Genomic DNA, 20521 nt, shown 5'->3' with positions numbered 1-20521 from the left:
AACTCTGGCGCTACATATCATTTTCCTCTTGCCTTCACCCTATAGTGTAAATGTTAATTGGTTTGTGTTGTTTTTAGCATCACTCTCCATCACGCATAAGACTAAAGAGCTATTTATACCAGTGGTTTCCCGCTATTCAGTGGCTTGTGTTGTGGAAAGGTCTGGCATGGATACAGGTAGTCTATCACAGCTGACAGCTCCACTCTCTCAAGTCTTCCGCTGCATCCATCCAACCAGCCCACATCAACATTTCACAGTTTCCCCTCACAAAGCTTTTAATGGAACTTCTTAGGAAGCAGGAGTTTCAAAAATAAACTGCATTGTGTGTTTTGACTTCTTATAGGTTGAATAAATAAATAAATTCATGTAATCATTCTTTCTACTTCAGTGTGAGGTATTTTTCCTGGATGCTGTTCTGATGTTGTTCCCTCTGACACATCATAAATAGCAAATGAGAGTGCTTCTCAAGATTTATTTGTACTGTTGCAGGAATGCTGCCAAACCTCGATCTAAATATAAACCTACTAATTCCACAAATGTCTGTCTGTATGTATGAGTAATAGATAATACTCGAGCGGTTCATCTTTTGCATATCACACTTGGCATGTGTATTATCACTGGTCATGGTAAATGCAGTGCCAAGTTTGACTTGCAATATGTTTATTATTAATAAGATTTCATAAACAGACGACCAGTGATGTGTTGCAGTCAGTAGGGTGGGGCAGTGTGTCTTCAGTCTGTGGACCAAGTTAAACATTTCTTGGATAAACTATTTGCAGTTCAAAATCAGCACCAGGTTGTTTTCATTTACATTTTACTACTTCACCATAGCAGACACTCAGGGGTGCTGCCCTCCATCATGGCAACAACATTCATAGAATCATCTCCTTTTTAAGTAATTTGTCTTCAAAGTAAAATCACATTTTTAAGTTGCAATCATTTATATCAACAGAATTTTATTTGAAAAGTTGTGAAATTGGGCCTGAAGATTGTGTTAATTGCTTATTGACCTGAAATAGCTGATATGTAAGAAAAAATAAGTGAATCATTTAGCCTTATATATAAACCACACACGTGAACAATAATACAGCAAATTCAGTAAAAAAAATTGAAAAACATTGACATAACAATCTTCATTGCAGATAAACCAGGTAGGATGAACACAAAGTTTTCTAACTTCACTCTGAACCATGGACAGTTTATAAAAGGCTCTGCACACAAACAATAAAAAGTGACAGTACATTTTACATTTTATAACTGTTTGAGGAGAACTCACCAATTAAAAGGAATAAATCTGAAGTGGCTCCAGAGACAAGAAAACAGAGCATTACAAATAGGTTTAGAACAGATACTGCACCAGTTGATATAAATAATGATAATATGAACCAAATATTTACCCTAATAGGTGGGCAGTGAACTAAATAGAAGATGCAAACCAGTAAACCCAGCAAGTGGAGAAAATGATGAAACCATGTTGAACAACTGTCAGCACAAGGGACAAACAGTGAGGGAATCGGGATCGTATGAAGTCTCCGGCAGCTCGTGTGGTTTGCCTTGGCGCTCTGGTTAAAACGTGAGTTGTGGACAGAGCAATAGCCCGGGCAGCAGACGCGACTTCCAGTGGGAGCGACCACAGCGTTCTTTGGGGTTTTATAATGGTAGTGTTCAGCTGTGTTACCTCTACTCACTGGAATGTGAGAAACACGGAAAAACTGACACAAGCATATAAAAAGGCAGTTGCTAAATAACTGCATCCAGCTCCTCCATGAGCTCATAATGCACGCAGCACATTTCTACTCACAATGGCAAGAACCACTAACACTTGGATGTGCTCATGTTGGTCTTGTTATTTACTGGAGATGTAAATTATCATATTTGCGCCAACATTACATCTCAATATAGTGTTTACTTGAGAAAAATGCGCACACATTTCTTTTTGTTTTGACTTCATGCAACCTTATTTAACCCCTGAGAAGAGTCCACTAACCCAAATCATCAGAAAAACTGATTCTCTCTTACTCCTTGTGCTATGTATCTATGTATTTATGCAGCTAGCTCCAGTTTTATTAGTCCTGAGTGTCAGATACGTCAATAATGGAAAGTGTCATTTTCACAGGGGTGGCTCAACAATAAAATCTTTCTTAAAAATCTGACCGACCACCTGCCATAGATGAGATGAGATTAAAAATGTTGACACAATCATCAGGCAACATGATCTGCCTTATTTTCTCAGCAGAGATGTCTGGACCATGAGAAACCTGATAAGAAAACTAAACATGATTATTTGATTATGGTGTATTAATGATACACCGATTTCCATAGCATTTCTCATTCTTTTCTCATACCATTATTCCAGTTTATGGTTATTTTTGAGTTTTATCTGCTATATTGTTATAAAGGAAGAACAATTATGACTTAATAACAAATATAATAATATACAAATATATAATAATATATAAATTACTTTATTTAACTTTTGAGCATCTGTCTACATGCACCAACAGCACAGGGTTGAATATTTCAAAACATCTGTATTTTTACAAAATTGGAAGGTTGCACAGTGACAGGCGGGAGAGCGAGCATGTGTGGGGGTGGAGGGTTAAAGGTCAAGGTTGATGTTTTCAGGTCAGGTGATCACAGAGTTGAGACAGATGGCGACTTACCAGCATCAGGCAGCAGGTGCCGTGACATAGCAGACACCAATGGGGCATCTATTCAAAGTCAATAGATATAAGGATTAAGAGGGAAAAGAGAGAACAATTGGGATGATGATGAAGAGATAGGCGCAAAAAACAGATTTGACAATAATATTGGGGGAGCCATCTTAACCATGGCTGTTTGTAATAACCACGTACATCAGTTGTAGCAATAGCATTTTATTACGTTATTATACGTTCTGGAAAGTGTTCAAAACTAGTTTCACATAAGATCGTTCACTTTTTCACTTTCTTGAGTTGATCTAAATATCAGTACCACTTTCATACCATTCAGATACAGCAAGGAGAAATAGAGAAGTTTGAAACAATGACTCAACTGAATTCACTTGGGTTTTATAAGTCAGGACTCGACTACCAGCAGTGAATATAAAGCATTCCTGTCACTTCCTTTCAAAAACAGTTTCATCTAATGGTTGGTCCAAGATCTTTCACCATTGCTGTTCCTCTTTCTTAGTGTTCTCTGTAACTAAGCATTCAACTGCTGGTAGACATTCTGTATCCTGTTTAACCTGGCATGTGCATGCCCAGAATACGTGAATGGTCATGGCATAACGTTTTCAGTCGTGTTTGCATGTAGATCATTTCCAATATGGAGCTAAAATGTGATCGTTTTTTATTTAAAACAAAACATATAAGCTTGAATGTAGCCTAAGCTTTCTGCTGCTTGGGACCAGGCATAAACTATTTCCCCTTAATGCAAAGGTCACACTGGCTGCGGTTGAACTGTGGAGCGGTTCCCTGTTGTTCAAACAGCATGTCTGCTATGTTTTTTCATTTGGGTTTGCCTTGAAAAAGGACATAAATATGTATTTCCTTGTATAACAGTACTCAAATAAATACCAGTGCTATGCAATATGAAGCCGTGTATCTCCTGCTCCTGCAAATATATCACAATAAACCTTTTTAAAACAAATGGATGCTTAAACTCAACAGAAACGCTTTGTTTGTGACATATTCGACATTGAAACTGTTAAAAGATCTTTTTCACTCTCTATTCTGCTGTGAACTCTGCACAAGAACTTGAGGAGCAGTGCGGCTTCCGCTTCTGAGCTGCAGCTGAACCACAGTTAGTGTGGTTGCTCCAATCTGTTAACATGGGCCCTGAAATGAAAAGCAAGCAGTTCCGTTGGTGCAACTGCCGCAGCAGGTGTTATGGTGGAGCAGTTGGACTGGTAAACACAGTAAGCATAGAACACAGTCTTTCTTTCTGTGAGTTAAGTAATAGTTGGCATACATCCTCCCTTTAAACCAAAGATTGGTGTTCTCTACCTCAGCCATGAAGGTAACGTTTTCATAGCTGTCTGCCTGTCAGCCAGATTATGCAAAAACTGCTAAACCCATTTTCTTGGAAGGGTGTGGTATGAGCCAGTATAACTTTCAAACAGATTCGATTAGGGGGGTGGATCAAAGAATCTATTTACACGTTCTTTAACATTGCAAGATAGGGTGGGATGTGCTGATGCCCTTCAAATACACTTTGGTTTTGGAAGGATTTTACAAACCTGACACAATGTGCTGATGAGTAAACTTTACAGGTGCTGCTATACATCCTTTTGTTCTATTGTTTCCAGTCTTGCACTAAGCTAATTCATCACTTTCTGTTCCCATTTAACAGACAGATGGCAAAGTGGTATCCATTATCTTATCAAACTCCCAGCAAGAAAGAGGAAGAACGAATATCTCAGGCTGTGAAACTAAGAACTAATTAAAAATATAATATTTCTTTTGTATGTAATGTGCGATTTTCACTCTGAAATCAAATCAAACACTAGCACTTCAAATGTGCATGTTGACAAATCAAATTTGCAAAATCGACTCCTGAAGTCAAGAACATCTGACAATAATGCAAATCTGTGTCAAAGGTCAAAGAAAAATTGAACAAGATCAATTTTCCCATTTTCTATGCTTCCCTCCCTCTTCTACTTGTCCACCCCACTAACTCCTGCACTTCCCCTCTATACAGACAACCAGCTGCTGCTACACAAACTCCATCTGAGCGAGGGATGATCCCCAGAGAGGAAAAGAAGGAATAGACGAGAGGAGGACGTAGAGGGGCTGGCAGGACGGAGGGAAGGAGTGGATGGGTGCGACTAGACGCTCAGGGTCGCAGGTCAGAGCCGCATGTGCCAGGATCTTTTGTGTTGAATCCCCCTCCGTCACCACTTCCACTGTTGTTATAACACACGCTCATCGCTTGGGGTGAACTCTTGGGTCCCACACAAACACCTCTAACTGCCTGTGGGGGTCCCAGTCCGATAGACCCCCCCACCCACACACTCATCGTGGGGTTTAACCACAGACCTGTGATATAGGGATTGGGTTTAACGGCAGAGTCAGGGTCACAGCCCAGGGGAGAGAACCTACCTCCTCCCTCAACACACACACACACACACACACACACGCACACGCACACGCACACGCACACACACACACGCACGCACGCACGCACACAAGAAGATATAAGTCATAATCACTCTTTTCTGTCATCCTTTCTTCTTCTAACTGCCCTCCACCTGAAATATTCCTCCACCTCTCCCCTCTCTTTTATCCTGCTACCTTTTTTGCCAACAATAATAGCTGTGTCTCATCTCGGGGGCCTCATCCTTGGGAGCGTTTGAAGAACGATTGTGTCAGAGCGGTGCAACTGGACTGTCCCAATTCGAAGGCTGGGACAAATACGGCTAACAAATGCACCCTTCCACCCCTGAGAAACGAAGGCTTCATCAGGTGGATTCTTCCCAGCCACACATATCCCATGATTCATTGCACTTCAGTGACAAACTGTTTTTCAAAGAGGAAATGCCAAGCCAGGCGAGAAGGTAAGAATACATTTTCAAATGTAAGTACTAAACCAGACAAATGTTTTGTTTTGTTTTTAATCAAGCACAGACGTTTTTTGTCCATAGCTCTGTTACTAGGCAAAGGCCTGTGGTAGGTCGAGCTGGTGATGCAATAAGAGATAATAACCGTTTCATTTCGGGCTGATGAAGGATTCAGCAACCAGTTAGCAAACTTTAAGCATATAAGCAGTGGAAACAGCGAGCCTGGCTCTCTCCAAAAGTAACAACATCTGACTATCAGCACCTGTAAAGCTCACAAATGAACATTTTACATCTTCTTTTTTTTTTATTCGAACAAAATTTGCAGTAAAAAAACAACAAATATTGATATTTAGGTGACGCCTCACATCAAGAAGGAAAGAAGGTTCCCACTTTGAATTCCAGTTTGAAGGAGTTTGCATGATCTCTCTGTGTCTGCACTGGTCTGTCACTACAAACCAGCGCAGACACATGCAGGTTGGGGTTACGTTAATTGGACACAACAGAGTTTTCCCATAGGTGTAACTCTAAGTGTGAATGGTTGTTTGTCTCGGTATATTGGCTCTGTGATATGCCTCTCACCAAATGTCAGCTGGGATTGGCTCCAGATCCCCTGTGACCCTAAAAGCATAAGCAGTATAGATAATGGATGGATGGGTGGATTTGATTTATTCAAATCTCATAACCTCCTGTAGTCTTCAAAATGAGGAGCTGTGGGAGACAGACGTCAGCGTGTGACTTGTAATTCCAAGTTGGAAATTCAGGAAGTTCTGACAGCTGACATCTGCCAATCGGCAAAAACAACTACACACACATAGGGGTGGAAACATGAATGCAAAGTCTCAATCACTGGCAGCTACATTTCAATACAAATACAATATTACAGCAAATGGACACTTATCGTTTCAACTCATGTCAAAGGAGCTGCACACATTTTTATATTTTCTTTCATGCTATTAGAAACAACTATATATATATGTAAAACAGCAAAAGAAGCTAATTAAGGACACATTTCTGGTGTGACGACATCCTCAAAGGACGGAATCACAGAAAGAAACTGTCAAGACTGTTTCTCCTTCGTCTGCAGTTGAAGTTTCACTTTGTAGTTTTTCTGAAGATGGACACGTCGTGTGGAGACTGACCACAGAAGCATGGCCGACTCTGAGTGACTGTCGTGACAGCTGAGACACAGAGGAGGAAGTGAATATTTGACTTTAGGTTTGGAGTGTGTCAGTCAGCATTTTACGCTCGCCCTGCTTTGTGATGGGGACCTTTCGAGAAAGAGAAATAGACTCCGGGGCTTTGGGATCGGTTTTACCCAACAGGACGTTCAGGTTTCCATCCTCATGCTAGGGTGATATGTGAACAAGATGGTACAAAGGCAGGTTTTTCTTTTTATAACTATAAAATGAATAAAAATGGGACAATTTGTTGGCCTGCCACAGTTTTTTAAAGATTATATAAACCAAGTACATTTGTTAATTAATGAGCTGTATTTGTGTGTTTGCAGCCTTTGGATCAAGCTTTATGCTAAACTAAAGTCTCCTCTAACTGAGCTCGTCTCTCGTAAAGACCGGATGAAAGCAATGCTCCCAAAATGTTTCATTATTCCTTTAATCATTATTCCATATTTTCCGGGATATCCTGTCTTTTTATGAATCACAGCTGACCCTCTCCCACCACTAAGTCAGCACGCTCATCACTCACTGCACACTCCCCAACCCTAACATTTTCCTGTTTCCTCCATGTCGCCTCCCACCACCACCACCACCCCCAGCTCCTCATCCTTGATAATCTGGGACACATGATGCAGTGTGTGTGGCACCAGCCAGACTGCAGCAGCATCGAACCCCCCTGCTGACGCTCAGCTGTACGCATACAGAGGCACTTCACCAAAACATGAATTATGAATGCTATGAAAATGAATAATGAAAAGGTGATAATATACAATGACTGATGCTGTGAGCAGTGCAAGATGAGAAGCAAGAGTTGAATCCTCCTAAAACTGGATGTTACATTTGATGTGAATGTCTTTGTCGGGAGGAAAAAAAGCACTTAAACTGAAGTTATATTTATTTGAATCTGTGTTGCATGTTCATCTTTATTATGTTAGAGAATCTGTCTACTGAATCAGACACTGGTCACGGATCACATGCTGTTTTGGTGATTGTACTATATATTCTCAATTCAAAATGATCTCTTTAATCCTCACTATCAATTTAATAAGTCTCGCAATCTGGTGCTTTGCACAGAGCCAAAACTGAAAGTGTTGCTTTGGTGGAGGGAGATTAGAACATGAGTATAGTATGAATACAGTGTAAACAGAGAAAACTAATCCACCATTAGAAACACTGCAGTCAGAAAAACAAGAGAGAGAGAGAACGAGAGAGCGAGAGAGCAGCAGTGATATAAAAGTGAACAAAATACTTCAAATTTTTCATAATAGTAGTTGTCATTCAATTTTGTTAAATTATGACATTTTATAATTATCTGTTTTTATCCTATAATGCATTTTCCACAGTGTTGTTCTTTCATGACAAATTCTATTTGTCATTTGCCACAATTTCACCTGTAATTAATGACATAAGCAGCGCAAGCATAATGCACAATTTCACTAAATGGGATTCCAAACACACACACACACATACGGAGACTAACAGCTTCCTTAATACAAAACTGATTCTGAGAATAATGTCACAAAATTATGAAGTAGAATAAATTTGAAATTGAGAAGAAAGTCGATATTTAAAAAAAAAAAAAAAAAGTCCAAGTACTAGGAAAATATGGACATTTTATTTCGACATCAACTTCTTCTGGATCCTTAATTTAAACTTTTTCGTGAGAAACTACGAAGTCCCTTTGAATAGCACACCAATTGCTGTCGACAATTTCCTCCTCCACAAAAGAGATAACTTCCTTCCTCTGTGTAGTTCTTTCTCATGAACAGACTTCGTATCTTGCAAAAACCTTTTCTAAGTTCCGTACACATAATTATAACTTAACAAGATGCTTCACATAGTAGATTAAGTCAAACTAAATCACATTGTGTCGTTACGTTTTGCCACTTGTGAAATACACAAGAGCTGAAGTTGGTGAGAGTTGAAGTCGGTGCCTCTCTGTCTGGTGCTTCTGAGCTAGATATGAAAGTCCGTAAGCGTAGACACTACAAAGTACTGTTGGCTGGTCCTTTATCTATAACCTGACCTTGGGTACTGCATGGAGAGAGAAGGGAGTATCTGTGGGACTAAATAGGCACCATTCTCCTGTACAGATACGTGTAACATACAATATACATTAATATATAATGGCATATACAGTAATGTGTGAGGATGGTCAAAAATTCCTCAATAGATATATTACGCCTTTATTCCCATTATATTATGGCTCTCTATACATTTCAGAAACTCAACAGTAATGCGGTAGCTGCACCCCATAATGTATCTAGATTACATCTGTCAGCGATGGCATCCATGCTCAGATCTTTTCAAATAAAGTGTTTCATCATGGAGGTTTGATATGACGCAAGAAGACAGCAACATGTCTGAGATGGTGAGCTGCAGGAGGTGAGCTCCAGCTGCTCTCACAGGGCTCAAACAACCTCGGGCAGCTCCACCATGCTTCACTCTCGGCTCCACACAGGTCATCTGTTTGAAACCAGGATATGAAGGCATTCCTCTGGAGAATTTCTGGATCTTTTCCCAGGTTGGGTTTAGAGAGTCTCTGTATTTTTCTGTGTGTGTGTTGGGTACCAAGACGTGTCTGGCCTTGTTGACAAAGGTGGATTAGGAGTTATATTTAACTCAGTGTAGCTTCATGTTCCGCGAACTTGCGTGATTCTGCTGCAATAACATGTAAATCATTTTTGTATCTAAGTTTGTTGTAATGTGTTTTTGAGCAATTTGACTCAAAATGTTCACATTAATGGAATGTTTCAAACTAAACAGCAAAAACTCAGTTGAGTGGGATTTCATTCAAGAAGTCACACTTTCTTGCCCCTTACTTTCAACTGAAAACTGTACATGTCCCTCAGAATTATTCCTTAGTCAGTCCTACGCAAACAGTTTTACAATACACTGTCACTTTTTATTGTTTGCGTGCAGAGCTTTTTATGAATAGTATATGGGGCAGAGTGAAGTGAAGAAAACTTTGTGTTCATCCTACCTGGTTATTTTATAGTCAGTGTTTTCCATAAAATTAAACTGAATTTGCTTTATTACTGTTCATGTGTGTGGTATATATGCAGTAGTTTGAAGTAGTTTAGTAGTTTTAAATGATTTACTGTACTGCTCTTATTTTTTATACTCCAGGTTGCATGTCCCCTATTTCAGTGATTTGTGAAGCAATCGACACAATATTCAGACCCAAGCTCACACTTTGTGCTCGTCATGACAGATATCAGCTCCTCCAACAGCAGTGAGTGTCTCTCCTAGTCAGATATGTTGAAATAATTTGTTGAAATAATTAAAATGAACTGGTGGTGATTTTGACCCATGGTTTTACCCAGTTACCGACTACTGCTGAAGTTTATCTGAAGACAGAGAAGAAGACACGTTCAACATGGTCTACAGACTGAGTTAAGGGTCGCCTGGTTATTAAACTTTTATTGTTATTGATGAATACAAATTGCGTGCTGCAATCCAAATCACACAAAACTCTGCACTGCACTTTCTAAGCCAATAGACAGACAGATGGATATTTGTGGGATTAGTAGGTAGATTCCAAACACTTACAAAGAGAAGAGGTATTAAGATGTGTTCAACACCACTGATAGAAAAATGTAAAACCTCAAAGGGCATTGTTAATCCAACTGTAGAGACAGTGGAGTTGTGTCACTGGTGAAAATGCAACTTGACATGTGAAGGACAGGGGCCTGCATCACGAAACAAAGTCCTCTTAGTCTGGCTCTCCTTGGATTACAAGGCTTTATTAAGACAAATACCAGTGATCCAGGATACACTGTATAAAAAGGTATTCATCAACTTACTCAGTTCAGTGGGCCATCTGTGGGGTCAATTTATAAAATGCAAAGAACTGGGAGGTCTCAAAACAGATGTGAGTTTAAATGGGACTGAATTGCCATTTGTTTGTTTTTTGTTTGCATGTCACAGATATTTGAAATATTCTTGGGCCAGATACTGAACTTTAAATAGCCCCAGACGGTTGTGGTGACAGTTTGTGAAAGAAGAAAATGCAGCATGTGTACAGAAGCACAAGATAGACATGGATCTGGAGCCTGACTTGTTCTGTGAAGTGCTTTGAGATGAAAAGTATGATATAAATAAAGTTCATTTGTAAGCTAAAGTCATGTCTTTTTAAGTACAGTATCATTAATACCAAAATCTAATTTGAGAATGACTCAAATTTTTTACCGTTTATAGTATTTTGTTCCAGCTCATATACAGTATAATGTTTATAAATCCAGTATTTGGCTGATTGCATAGTGTTGCCATGACGCAGCTCCTCTATCTCCTCAACTCTGGATATTTCAGAGAAACATCCGCAGCTCGGGTCCTCGGGTCATGAGCTGCTCAAGAACAGCTAATGACAAACTAACATTCTTCCGTTTGTTGGCCATAGAAGAAAAGCCATTAGCACCAATTACGTAGACCAGCAGCTGATTCATGCCTGTCACGTTTGCCCGAGGCCCTGGGCGATTCAGGCCCCCTCACAAAAGAGACCAAGGTGGCAGAGCAGAGCAGTCTTGTAGATTAATTGGTATTAAGTTAATTAGGGCAGAGCTGGGAACCCCATTAGGTCGGGACCCTGGCATTGTGTCCATAGGTGATCCATCATGAGAACTGAACCCTTGCTGACACACAGAGGAAGGCTCACATCTTTAACGGCATTGAGAAAACCGACCCTGTGCTGCCACGGAAACCCGCAAACGCAACAGAGCTAAAAAAAACAAACACAAAAAAACACAAGAGCACTGATGGAGCAAAGAGACATTCTGACTTCAGTGTCCTGGAGATTTCATCCAGGTGCATTTAAATGGTAGATCCAGACCTTGGATTCACCACACACAGCTTTTTTGTTCAACAATTGTAAAGCACATCTGATGTTGTGTTGATTGACGTGAACAGTGACGAAACAGTGCACCAGTCAGGGATCATCAAGATTCCTGAGGTCGTCTTTCTGTTTAGTTCACTGGATACCTATCTGTGAAAATAGCAAGAGAAGAGAAGAAACCTGACAAACGATCCTGTTCACGACAGGGGGGGACCCAGATGCAGACGCAGGATCAGGCTTGTTGGTCTTAGATATAAAAAGTTCAAAAATACAAAAAGTCAGTCCTAGAGATTCTAAAGAATCATCAGAAGTCATACAAATAGGAATATATAACAAATGTAATTAAATCTGGAGCGCTGAACACAAAGGTAACAAGAAAAACTAAAACTATCTAAGAGGAAACACAAGCTGTGTGTCAGTGGCTGAATCCTTCTGAGGACACACTCTACAGAGCCCATAAAGAAACCTTTGTGGGCCAGGTGGGCTGAACATTAATGAGATGGTCTGGCCTACTGAGGATTTCCATGATTCCAGCGTTACCAGCTCGTCTTGTTGCTGTTGCCTGAAGTTGGACATGACTGATGAGTAGCCAAGAAAGTTTGAGACGCCTCGTTTTTGTAAACATTTTTACCGCAGTTGTTTGGTTGAGCTGAAGCGTGATACTCGCACAATTAAAGTCTTGCTGGCGGAATTACCTCTGAGAAACAGTTTGTCACTGAAGCGCAATGAATCCTGGGATAGGTTGGAACCAGAGGGATCCACTGGTTGGAGCCTTCATTTCTCTGAGATGGAAAGATAGGTTTTCAGGTGACATCAGAAAGTTTACACATCTTCCGCCGAAAACTATAAAAACATTCCTCTTCCGACTATACCTTGAATAAAAAATAAAAAAAATTATAAAAATACTAACAACTTTTTGAAACTAACAATTTAGTAGCCCTTAAATGGCACTTACTTATAGCACTTTGTAGTTTTGCTTTATTTTGAAGAAATTGTACTTTCTTGATTTTTGTCATCCTGGGTCTGTACCCTCGGGGTTGAATGCACTTATTAATAAGCGGCAGTGGATAATGACTGTGGACTAAGTTATCCTTCAACATGTTTACCCTCATCAATGCTGCTAAAACTTTTAATCTTGATGATGTTTTCCTACACGTGGCATCTATTGCACTTCTGTCCGTCCTGGGAGAGGGATCCCTCATATGTGGCTCTCTCTGAGGTTTCTACGTATTTTTACCCTGTAAAAGGGGTTTTTAGTAGTTTTCCTTACTCTTGTGGAGGGTTAAGGACAGAGGATGTCACACCATGATAAAGCCCTATGAGACGAATTGTGATTTGTGAATATGGGCTATACAAATAAAATTTGATTGATTGATTTACTTATTGTAAGTCGCTTTGGATAAAAGCGTCAGCTAAATGAAATGTAATGTAATGGAGAGAAAAAAACAAGGAAAACACATTTTCCATTAAGTGTGCATGAAGTCCCAGTGCAGAATCGTGACACAAACATGGATGGAATTCAGGGAATTGTTGAGGGAAAATAAAACTTCTTTAATGAAAACATAAAGTTACAGAAACTAAGGAACATCAGAGCCGCTTCTGTGTTGAGTAAACTTGATGTTGGTGCAAAGGACACTTCACACACAACCGACTGGTTGAGGGCAAAATAAAACATATTTAGGAGACCTCTGTTTACACTCTTCTTATCACCCTCAGTTTAAAACATATCTCACTAGTGCACCAATAATACTGGTGAAGGAATATAACAGGTAGTGGAATCTAATTCCACTATTTAGACAAATTTCACAGTAGCCTGGTTATTCAGTGTATGTCTGCACAGACACAAGTTTCCTACCTTAACCTGATTTCTCATTAATCTGTATTTGTGTATTTCAATAAACACAGTCAAGAAAGATCAGTGCTGTTTTTTCCAGCTTTGTGGATTGAGAAGAACCTGCCATCCGAGGGTCAGACATCTTGCCCAGTAGAACCATGACGGTGCCACACCAACAAAAACAGACAATGCTATCACAACTCACCAGACCTCTACTTCTAAAACTCACTATCAGAAGAGGAACTGAGAGATAGAAGAGGAGGAGGGAGAGAAAGGGAAAGTATGGAGGACAGCAGGAGCCTCAGTGCTGATTAGGCTCTTTTCCAGGTCTGCATCAGCAGAAACAAACAGTGGAAGTCTTTCATCGGGTGAGTGGACATATGGAAGATGATGTGTGCCACACTTGATTTCTAATCTGGAATTACAGTCTGGAAAAGCACTGTATGCCAAAGTAAAAAATAAATGTAATTCAATCCAAAAACTCAAATGTCTGTTGGACGAAATGACAACACCAGAACAACACATGTTGTGCTGCATCACTTTCCCCTGAAGAAGCTTTACCAGTGTTGGGAAGGACAAACTCCAGGTTCAGGAGAAATGTGGATTCTGTGCTGGTCATGGAACATGTGTTTTATTGACCTGGACAAGGATTGTGGGTCCTGTGGGGTATTTTGTAAAAGATACTGCCATATTGTCAGGCTCTGTGAGGGGTGAACCTGATCCTGATCTCCCAGGAGAGATGAGGTGTGGAGAGGATCTGCTCTGGTGGTCTCAGGAAAGGTCTCATCAGACGTAACCTCCAGTGAACTTTACAGCTGACCACCAGGTCTGAGGCTGGTCCACTGCTGGAAAACCGCCCGGGAATAAATCTCAGTCCCGAGTGAAGCGGTTTATGTGTCCTGTTGTAGAATGAGGGTGAAATGGGGAATAGAAGTCTGACACACTAATTGTTCTAATCTTCATCTATGCACAAGAGTTATGGGTAATGACCAAAAGAGTGAATCACATGTGAGCAGCAGAATTAAGCCTCATGTGTTCATACTGAATTTTTACACCTGATGGTGAAACATAAATTTGCCCAGAGCGACACACGTTCGACGAACATAGAAAGAGTAGGGGAACATAACAAAATCACCTGCATGGATTCCCACAGAAAAAGCCAAGCGTGTCCATCTGTAACTTAGCATTAACGTCCACAGGTCAAATTTACATGTATGACACTAAGGATTTCGTTTCTGTCTGAACACATGGATACATAGAGATAGAGATGTCCCAAGGCACCTCGGAGAAGAACTGCTGCTCCCTTGTTCAGAAGGGGGTCACTTAGGGTGATTTGGACGTCTGGATCCCTCCTGGATGTCTTCCTGCAGAGGTATTTTGGGTATGTCCATGCTAGATGGATTACATATCTGGCCTGGAAACATGTGGCTAGGGAAAAGAACACATGGGCTACTTAGCTTGGCTTATTACCACTGCAACCCCAACACAATTGTACATGAAAGGATGGTTGATATGTAGAATTAAGCATGGTGGGAGGGTGAATATTCTAAATGCACTGCAGTGTATGATCAAATAATGCAATGTGGGATGTATGTTTGGCTGCTGTCGTGGAATATGCATGCAGAGCTAGCACTCGATCATGGGCCACTTCCCAGTCCCTTTCATCCTTAGTCATGCATCGTTGTTCTCTTTGAGGGGATGCCAATAAGGGGGTGAGGGCAGAGTGCCCACCAACACAACAAAGGGCAGCAGAGTGGAATATGGCAGAGGCGATTGGGAGAAGGAATAATGAGGAAGAGAGGAGAAGAGGAGGAGGAGCAACACCATTAGCATGGGAGTGGTGGCGGTATGACCCAGTTACGCACAATGCCTCAAGGGTGGAAGTGGAGGGGACAGACAAATGTTGCAAACTCACATGCCGACACACACGGTCAGATTCTGCCAATGTCGAGACAAGTTCTCCAAGAAGGACAATGCCAATCACAGCAAGCCAGGAGATGCTGGGGCAGATAGAGCCAGGCACGTCTGAGGCTTTCACACAGGAGGAGCATGAGGCCGAGCAGCGACAGAAAGACGCGTGGCCAAACATCATCACGCTGACTTTTTGCTGTGACCTACATTCACCGTGTTAAAGGAATTAAGAGATTCTTCTTGCAGACGCATTCTCGTGACTGACAAGCAGACAGTCAGTCCACGCTCCTGCCGTCTCTCTGCCCCGCAGCTGAGTGAGCCGCTGTTATACACGCTGTAAATGAAGAGATGAAAGAGGAACCAGAGCGATAAAAGCGCAGTGGAATTCTCAAGAAGCAAATCAGCCACAGAATCACTTTCCTGCAGGGACAACAGAACTAAATTCATTAAAACGATGTGACAAAGTGTACATCTTGACAAATGGAGGTGATGGAGCTTCCTCAGGGACACCTCAGCTGACAACAATACAAAGAAGCATCAGTGTCACTGTGAGCGAGCGGGGGGGCTGAGTCCGTCTTTTGTCAGGATGTCAGCCAAGAAACAAGTTTGAGAAGAATACTGAGAGATCTGCTGTTAGGACCATTTTAAGGGGGCGTATCATTGTGTGTGTGTGTGTGTGTGTGTGTGTGTGTGTGTGTGTGTGTGTCGTTCAGTTAACTCCAAACTGACACTTTGTGCTGATACCCCCCCCTTCAGTCCTCATTTCTGCAGCTTTATTGTTATGAAAACAGACGATGGGCGAGTGACTAAACAAAGGGAAGAGGACAGATGACGAACGACAAACGTTTCCTCGTGAGAGATGGTGAAACATCTCCAATTCTAATGGGACAGGAGAGGGTGGCTGCGGGTCAAAACGGGGTGTAACCCCACTGGGGATAAAGGACAAAGTGATTGTGGGGGAGAAGGGGGTTGATCTGGGGTTATTTGCACCGTCACAGTCCTAACCTCATTTCCATAAATGAATCAAGGACGCGTGCCATACTGTGTTTGTATTGTACTGGCAGCTGCTGCTGCTTTTAACAGAAGGCTTCGCTAAATGTCAGCGAGTGAGTAGCTTCATCACAAATAATTTCTTGCTGGAGAAATAGATGCACTTCATAAAGCTTGACTTTTCAATAACTTAATCATCTATGAGGTTGCTTTGGATGCATGTCTGGAAAATCTGCTGCACAACCACCGTGTTTGTGTTTCTCTGCTTCACATGCTTTCCCAGAACTGAAAAGGGAAACCTGGCTGCTCGGCGGCATGTGGCTAAGCTGATGATATTGACAGACAATGGCTCTCACAAGAAGTGGGAGCGAACCACTGACGCATCTGAGTTAACCATTAGATCCATGTTGAAGAACAGGAGAGGCAGTGTGCTCTCAGGAACTATTTGACAGTGTTTGAGTGTCGGTTTCATTCAATCTCATCTATCCAATAAAAGGTGATTTACTTTAATGACTGCTGAAGCAGCTTTGCTTTTGATCATTGTGCAAGCGGTTACTCTTCTGCAGGACCACCAGACCACTACAATTATCCTTTAAAATGAGGTCACTGTCCTGTTTCTAATTCTCCTGTAGTTTACACAAAAAAACAACATGCTAGTGATTACTCTGCAGGTTTGGGGCAAGTTTTAAGAGCCTGAAAGCGGGTGCAGATGTTCCCCCCCAGTGAAATACAACCTGGACCAGTTCATCAAGATAAACATCTGGATTTCATCAGTTTTAACTGACAAACTGTCTTGTTTTTGAATGAGTTCATTATAATGTGTTACGTCTACGGTGATTTTCAAGCTGATGCTTCTGCCTCAAAAGGTTGTGAAGTGCTGCTATCTTGTGGACTTTTGTGGTATTTCCAGTTACAGCAACTTACTAATCTTAAAAGGGTCCGTCCAATCATTTGCCCTACCTTGTTCAGGCTTTGAGGTGTGACATCTTACAGTAAATGCCTTCCTCCAACCCAACAGCATAGAAGATTAAACACATAAAGATATATCCTCATATCCTCATACAGAATAAACAACTTAAAAGTAGCAGCAACCCTGTGAAAATAGTCAATTACAAGAAAGGTTCTGCCCTTAAGTTTTTCTTAGCATGCCTCAAATTCATATTTTACCAATGCATCAAATGACTGGTTTTCAGTAGAGCAACATGAAAATTCTGCAGTTCATCTCAGCTTGAGGTGATGTTTGAGCATCTTTCAGCTCATTGCTTTGTGGTTTATTTACTGTTTTGGTTTCCTCTTAAGGGAGAGCGGGGTGATGTGGGACATTTTTTACATTTGCTCCCCTCTAGGCGAGCTAAAATGATATATCAGTAAAATTTACACATTTCCCATTAATTCAGGATATTTTCTAGCAACGGAAATGATCAGAATGTCTTCAGGACAAAGGCCAGTGAAAATATGATTGTTTTAAAAAAAGTGGTCTTATGTCCAACTTTACCCCAGCTACGGGGTAAAGTGGTCCACTTACTTTTTCCACTTTAAAACTACCATAACAACACATGTTGTAATAGTTAAAATCCCAACAGCTAGATTGACAACCACTAATATCGGACTAGTAACAGAATCATGGGGATTGGTCAATTAAGCACATTTATGATTATTATGATCCATGTGATCTCTTGCACACCCTAGCTTACCTGCACAGGGACAGGGATATTGTTTTTCTCTGCGTATTCAAATGCCAGTTCACGGCACTTAACTGGAGCAAGGCCATGGAACTGGTCAGCTAGTTGTTTCAATTGTTTGGCTCCTCCTCCATCTCATCTGTGAATATTCTCTTTGTCTCAGCTACTGCACCCTAGGCTACTGACTTTACTTTCCCTTTCTCTTTTTTCTTTATGAATCTTTATCAATATTTCTATCCCTTCCAGCTTTTCTTAAGGACTTCTTTCCTTGCATGACCTCAGCGGCTGCACTCTCCATCTCTGCGAGGGGTGTTTGGCCACAGGTTGTCTTCCTGGTGTAGTTTCTTGGCATGATGGCTTTTCTACAATGTTTATGACATTAAAAATAAAACATATATAATGTAATACAACACTAAAATATGTTTAAGACTAAACTTAAATTGTGCTTCATGGTGGGGTTAAGTGAGACTCTGTACCACTTTACCCCACAGCATTTGTCCCACTTTACCCCGAAGCCACCGTTTTAGAAAAACAACATCTCTTAGCAATTCAGGCTAATCTTCAGCTAGCATCAATCACATGGTTTATATGTTGGAAGTTCACCGACATGTATGATATAAGTTTTTCTACCTGATCAATTTGTTTTGACACAACAGTTGATTAAGTTCAAAGCAAGAAAATTTACTTTTACATGCAAGAAACACATTTTTGTGAAAAAACATACTTTCCACACCACCAGCACCAACTTCTCCGTCGTGGCAAGGGAGGAATGGGAGGGGCTTTTAAACACAATGGTCACATGACCACATATGTGTTCCGTTGCCTAGATACAGGGGGTGTCTCACATTACCCGATGTCCCACATTACCCCGCTCTCCCCTACAGCCCTCTTCAGTATCGCTTCCAGACAGCAAATCTGTATGGTGAAGAAGGCACTGAAAAATATCCTAGTAATACTTATAATAACACTTCAACACCACCCAACAGAGAGTAAATTGTTAAAATAATAAAAGATTTAAAAAAAAGATCACAGATACAGCCTGGAACCTGGCCATGAAGAGTCATAAAAGTAATCAATAAAATCTCAAAATCAATCCTACAACAAACTGGGAGCCAAAGTAAAAATGAAAAGTAGGCATGATGTGATCATATGTCTTAGTTCCAAAAGCCTAGCTGCTGTGTTTTGTACAGATTGATAATCAAGGCGTGAGGTGATAACAGCATGTATGATCTGCTGTGGCCCAATTACAAGGATTTCTCTTTTATTTGAGTTGAGCTGATGAACCTGACCAGTATCAGAAATATTGTTCATATCTGCTGGATTTGTCAGCAGCTGTTAGTTAATGTAATCACAGTATCAACTAATAAAGTGATCAAATCTATTTCTGCACAATTAGTTTGATTGTTATAAGTATTCATCATGGAGTCAGACTGGTAGATTTCATTTTGATATTACAACATGGTTTAATACTTGCTGAAGGATTACCATGAAACTTGGTGGAACCCATTCAATTTAGCTGCAGGATCACTGATTTCCCAGAGAATAGCTCACGGATCTTGATGAAAATAAGCAGGGATAGTTAGGGAACAGATTTCTATGAGTGTGTGAAATTTGGTGCAGTTTGATATTTTAAAGGGACTGTTGGGCCTTGGCGAAGTTATGCGCTTTTCTGAGTGACATTCTTGTTAAACAGTCAGGTCAATTGGTTCATCGCTAAGACGGACATAGAGTGAGATTATTAGGTTCAATTTATCATATAATAAAGGAATACAGATTTGCTGATGTGCTGTTGTATTAAATTGCACATTAGTATTATCTTTGATTTCAGATTTGGAAGCATTTAATAAATATCTCTTAGATATATGTAGTGGGGAAGAAGTAGAAAAATAATGGGATGTGTTGGTGTTGTTAAAATTAGCATTAAATGGGAATTCGAAGCTCTTCAACACTGGAAAAGTGGTGAAGTAAATGCACTTGGTTCATTTCAACCACTTGGGTTAGGGTTAGATAAAGTAAAATAAATGGGATTATATAACAGGATAATATACTTGTAATGTTCCCTCCAGCCAAGTGACACTGGCTTTCTCCATGTACTTTGGCCTGTGCTTGTGGAGGGAGGTGAATACAGACTGAAAACCCAGGTAGAGTTAATGAGCCACAGCATGTATTCTCATAAAACACAGTATTATTCAAAAACAACATAAAGTGCAGCAAAGCACCTGACTGGCTGCACAACATAAGCTAAATACTGGAGAGAAACAAAAACAGTGAGACTTGTGAACTGTTAATCTTATTGAGTAGCAGTCAGTGGGGGCGTGGCAGTGTGACACAATTGTGATACACTTCAGAAAGATTGAAAGAACATGTGTTTATGGTTTGTTTGAAAATGAGTCATGCTACAAAGTTAGAGAATTGAGCCAAAATAAGTACAATGAACAGTGTTTTCTCTCTATGAAGCTGATCGAACAGGATTCATTGCACATTTTCGTTCTATCCCCGCCTGTATTTTAAGTCAGTGCTTCAGGAGACGCACACAGCTGAGCAGCGTGGGGTTACTAT

The sequence above is a fragment of the Pleuronectes platessa genome, chromosome 6, assembly GCF_947347685.1.
Source record: "Pleuronectes platessa chromosome 6, fPlePla1.1, whole genome shotgun sequence".
In the NCBI taxonomy this organism is placed as follows: domain Eukaryota; kingdom Metazoa; phylum Chordata; class Actinopteri; order Pleuronectiformes; family Pleuronectidae; genus Pleuronectes; species Pleuronectes platessa.
Note: the sequence above shows the minus strand (reverse complement) of the source record.